The sequence below is a fragment of the Ruditapes philippinarum genome, unplaced genomic scaffold, assembly GCF_026571515.1.
Source record: "Ruditapes philippinarum isolate M1 unplaced genomic scaffold, ASM2657151v2 ctg6595_1_1_1_1, whole genome shotgun sequence".
Taxonomy (NCBI): Eukaryota; Metazoa; Mollusca; class Bivalvia; order Venerida; family Veneridae; genus Ruditapes; species Ruditapes philippinarum.
The window spans coordinates 47463-53634 of record NW_026852473.1 but is presented as its reverse complement, the minus strand read 5'-3'; positions in this window follow the sequence as shown (position 1 = coordinate 53634).

Genomic DNA, 6172 nt, shown 5'->3' with positions numbered 1-6172 from the left:
CGTGGGGCTGATGAAATAGCTCCTGGTGGTTGTGAAATACCGCGACTAAAAATAGATCATGCGCAGTCTACAAGAACGTTACGCTATGACAGTCATTTCCTTACTAAATGTAGGTAAGTAAACGAGTTATATTTTATAAATATTATTTATTTTGAACATATTAAAAAAAAACTATTTGTTTTTTTATTTATAAATTAAGCACGTATCTATTTAGAAACATTTCTTTTATCTTTCATGATGTTAATTATCTCTCCGTCTAGGGCCGAGGACCTGACCCTCAATGTCCGCGATTCAAGCCCTAAGATCGGTTTCGTTTTATATATTTATTTTTGCATCAATATAGTTGTTTTTTTTAAAATAGGTTCAATTCGTGTATGGATAAATCTATATGATATTTAAATATGTTATAATTACTTTTTTATTATAAACAATTCATTTACTTATACTACTTGATACGTTTTGATAATAAGATAAATTTTTTATTTCTTTGTTTTATCTTGTCATCTCTCCGTTTAGGGCCGAGCACCTGACCCTCAATGTGCGCGATTCAAGCCCTAAATCGTGTATACGAGTCAGCTCCGTATACTTCCGGGAGATATTTTTTTATTCGCGTTTCTATTTATAACGTGATGATGTCAGTCTTAAAATAGAATTTAAAATGGCCGCCGCGCGTCTGTTATTCAACATGGCCGCCGCGCCTGTGTAGTGAGGTCATTTCTTTTATGCAAATGAGTTACTATTAATAGAAAACAAAATGGCCGCCGCGCATGCGCAGTCTTGGGGGTAAAGAGGCCCCTATACTACTTAAATACTCCAGCAGTCAGCTGTCACAACTTTGAAGATGCATTAGTTTTTGCTATTAACAAATCATGTATACAAACAATTAATTGGCAACATAGAATGCTGTCGTAAAATGAAAGCAATGCAAAAAGATGACCATGCATTATAGATGCGTTTTACTGAAACGTGTTGGTTTGACCCTTAAAGTTTCCGTTTGAATTATCATGCTGATCATTTCATTTTTATGACCTTACAGTCATCTTGTACGAGTAGTTCTGAAGGTACAAACCGTCATCGCATTTATATCATTTATCCTCAATTTCCTTTCTAATAATAAACCCACTTCAGTTCTCATAATGAACAAAAAATGATTGACAATACAAAATTGAAGTCATATTTATTAAGCGATAAACCTATGAACCATGTACTTTTACATCTTTGTTTAATCTGTACTTATATCAGGAGTTTACCTCACAAAATAAAACAGATGTGTTTCATTTGAACGGATCATATCATAGGTTCATACAAAACTACTTGATTTATTTTGTGTGCCAAAATACAATAATGATGTTTGTTCAATTCAAATATAGATTTTCTGTCACGTTTATCTGTAAAATCATCTTAGAATGATATAGACCTCTCCAACAGAGAATTATTTCATGACATGTTACCATAATGACACGGGATGTACATGACGCGGGATCAGTAACTTGACATTTTACAGACAAAATAGGTTATTGGAATTATGCTGTCTATATTCATTTTGAAAGTTATATGTCAACTGCTTATTCAACAATACATTATTTATGAGCTCAAGGGGATATTCTATTTAGTATTTCCATTATCCATCATTTCGAAAACGCTCGGGTGATTGACGGAATCGAGAGCATTCTAGAAGCTTTGAGAACAAGAAAGGTCAAAATTGTCGATCAGCCATGACAATAAGTCAACTTCTCTGAAATAGTAAATCAAGATATACTTTTGTTCATTTTTTGAGGACACTTAGTCTCCTACTGAATAGAGGGAACATAAAATATTTAAAGTAGTTCCACAAAGTTTTGTATTGTAACCAAGGATAAAATGAAAAAGCATAAACCGATAGTAAAAAATGGTTTGCTAGACTTATGTAAAAGTCACCTTCCCTTGAAATGACATAAAATGAAAACGAAAATCAAATTCAAGGACAGATGCCTTTAAAACGAGGACGGACGGCCACTTCATCATATTTGTCTCTTAAAATATATCTGTTTTCATATTCTAAGTTCATGTTAAATTTAGATAAATTCTGTTTTATAGTTTTTCATATGGACCTTACATACGCTTTCAAATTGAGCAATAGTTAATCTTATCTCTCAACGTCTCTTTCTCTAAAATTATTCCTATGACGAGTTTAAAATTCACAAATAAGACGAGCTAGCTTATTTAAAGCGGATTAGTCTGCAGTGAGCAAATTTTCTACACGTATTTCATATATTGATAAAAACAATAGAACTATAGACGTGTATCATAAGCATAATTCGAATAAAATATTTCTTGAAAAATAAATATTGAAAGGGCTGTTAGTGATTTAGCATGAATATTTATAGAAGTATTTGTAACATTTTTTCTAAAACATTTTATTTTCTGCTCTATATAGTAATGGTATATAGGACTTACTAACAACACCAATATATTTATTTCGTGGTTAGATGTCACACATGATATAAATACTGAAAACTCAGTGTGTTTGTGTGGTTATACTAGTAGTTGTATAGTCTGATTTTATTGACCTGTCAATTATGAATACATTATAGCACTCATTTAAATATTCGATCCTACTTCGGTTTTGTCCGTTTATTTTACGAGAATTAATATGGAGTATATAGCTAACGTTTGGAAAACTCCCACTAGCTTAATGTAGGTTCTCGTAACATCCGCAATAACAAAGTCGATTAAAGTGATTACCTTATGTATGAGAGGTCCGAGGTTCGATCCCTTCTTTTGACATTTTTTTAGACGTCACTTATTTTTAGACTTATTTTTTCTTTATTTTTAAGCATATTATAATGAAAATGATCAAGCGCTTTCAGAATTTTCTACACAGATATGAAACAACTAAGAAACACTGACTTGTCACGTTTTGTATTGTATTTTACGGCACTGAAATGACATTTATTGATCCGAATGAATTTTGAATATTAATTCTTTAACAATGTTATATACAAAAAGATAGTATAAACAAAAAAGTGCAAAACCTATTAAAACAGAGAGAACAAACTTAAAAAATATTGAAAATAGTTAAAAATTAGAAAAAATGTATGGACATACGCTGTCTCGATCTTACAACACGTAGGACATTTAGAAATTATATACCCATAGTTTACCCTATTGCGCTATAACGGTCAGTGTAACTGATGCATAGAAACCAGATGAATTTAATCACATCTTACTGCTTAAATTTCACGGAATTAACCGAACATTTATCGAATATTAATATATTCTGTGCATTGACCGTATAATCAGTATGGAGTTGACAGGTTAATAAAATCAAACAATATCGTACTTTGGCGATTTTGTCTGGTGATTTTGTCCGTTGAATTAAGCTAAGACTGTACTGAAGTTTAAAACTATGAGCTACTGTTAAAAGACAGACAAACTTTATCATATTAAATGGAAAATAAGTTATAAATGTACTTTTAGATTCCTTTTGAATTGTGAACAAAAACTAGCTTTAGTTAATATCGAAAATATTTTAATTGTTGTTGAAATATTGAAAGTTTGTTTTAAATTTCAAAATCTTTGAACAGCAGTTTTGCAGGCTTCTGTTTAAAATTGAAACATTAATTATTAATACTAAATTGTATCCAACAGGCAAAACTCTATAAAAAAGCATAGATATGCATTTCAAAATTCAGTAATATCGCATTTTTGGCATAACTCAACCAGAACGCATATGCTTTTCAAACCTCAGTAAGAAAAACAAAATAATTAGTCAAGGTGCAATTTATGGCAAAAAAAAATCATACCAATTACAAACAGGTGTACTTTAATATCAGCAAATATTCTGCAATATCATGCCCCAAATTGATAACAGTTCATTACTATTATGAATTATGATGCAAGTGTTATTACTTGAAAATATTTTAATCGAATCGTCCGAATATTTTCTATAAAGTTCAAACTAATATCTGCAAGATTTATTATTACAGATGTGTTGAACATTACATGCAACATTATAGTCTCTTAAGATTTGTGTAAAATAATTGTTGCTTAGGTATTCAGATACTTAAGATTTGTGAAAAATAATTATTGTTTAGGTATTCAGATTTTATAAATCTATTTACGATTATTAGTAAACGACTGATCTTTTTAAAACATGTGTTGCGCTCATTATTATTGTAAAAATGCTCAAGGTGAAAATATCATTTTAGACAAAATTAAATAAGAATAAGTTTTACAGAATAATTTACATTTACATGTGGAAACTTTAACATTGCTAGACCTTTCAAATCGTCTTAAATTTGCAACAGTTCATAATGTTATACTTCTCCTAGTCTACCGAGGTGGTGACCAGCGTTTAAATCATTTTGTATAGCGAGTATTTGAACTCATAACCTCCGGGAACCCTATTTATTAAAATATTGCAACCTTTTAGAACATGATAAATAAAATATTTTTGACATAATTAAAAAATGAACAAATCTTCTCGTTTTTATTTTATAATGTTCAATAAAATTATTTAAAGTTGATGCAACTAAAGAGACCAGCTGACACTTTGATGTATTTGCATACTTTTTCAGTTTAACCCTTAGCCCTAAAGTCTGATTTACTTTAAATTTTAATTTACACGTTCCAAAAATCTAAAATGAACAGTTCCGAAATTGAAAGCTAGATAGGTCTATTTTAAGAAAACAGAAGGTAAATAGCTGTTTATATGGTACTAAACAAACCGCATCCCTAATGAACATAGATGTCATCAAACTTCATTCGTTTTGCACTGAAACTGAAAAGTCATTTTTAATATAATTTTATTTTCTTATTTCCTTATCGAAAACAATCGATACTTTATGTACAATAGAAGTTCTTCATATAGTGCCATTTAACTGCATGAGAGTTGATTCACTTTTTATCAGTATTTATTCTATCAAAATCTTTTTATTTCTCGTTAAACAGCAGTCCAATTGCACTTTTGCCACACATGAATATATCGGTTCTAATGTTCGCTCTCGGTGAAATAAAGTCGATCATTATCCGAAACGAATACGCTTTATATTTTGCATAAAAACGAATTTCTTACCCCGGTATCTAATTTTCATTTTGCTAATGATATGATAAATGAGAAGATGCCAGACATGTTTACCTGTGTTTTTTATACATCAATCTTAGCAGGTGTGAATTTGATAATTTCGTAGACATTAGGGGTATATAACTTGCCACCTGTATAATGACAGTATTACATTTGATATATTACAACAACACAAAATTGAAAATGAGATGCTGAAAGATGAACGATACATTAAAGCCGAATGCCTCCACATGAGCCAAAATACTTCAAGACAACTAAACTTGAGAAAAATGTTATTAGATTTTTAGAGAAGTAAAATAGAAAGATTTAAGATTGAAGTTATTTTACATGTTATGTGGGATTAAGCACTGTTTTTGCAGTATTTTTCATCATATTTCTACTAAGTTAGTAAGGGCTAGTTTTGCTTATTTTGACCTATTTTGGTAATTTACGTGGGTTGCAAGTGCTGTTTGCAATGTGTAAATTATATTCTTTGTTCGCTTCACAATACATTTTTAAAATTTTCATTGAAATTAGCATGAATTTGGAGGCATACCACTTTAAATGTACAAAGTTTTATCTGATGATATATTTTTTTTCTAAAACTTAAATTTATATTTTTTCATAATCTTACTGTCGTTTCTTGACAGCTTTGTATGAGTGTCCATGTAAGTTAGCATACATGAAAAGTGTATGTTAACAGAATAAATGTTCCGGAACAAAATAATCCGCTGCTATTTTATCAGATTTTGCGATTCTTTCACGCATGTCCTGCTCGCTTTAATAAAATAGACACATTTCATTCATCCTAGATATTCTTTAATCATTTAAGTCAGAAAATAACCAATAATTTTGCAGCCCGTACTGGTGGGAAGTATACAGCTACATGTATATACACTTTCATATTTGAATTCGCTAAATTTGTGCCACAGGTTATGTTGATATACACTTCAACAGTCCAATAGTAATTTATTCAATTTCAGGATCAAAGTACTAAATTTCAAGATCAAAGTACTGAAATTTCAGGATCAAAGTACTAAAATTTCAGGATCAAAGTACTAAAATTGAGCAACCGATAATATTAAGTCAGCTCATAGGCAAGTCATTGTCATCATACAAAATTCAAAG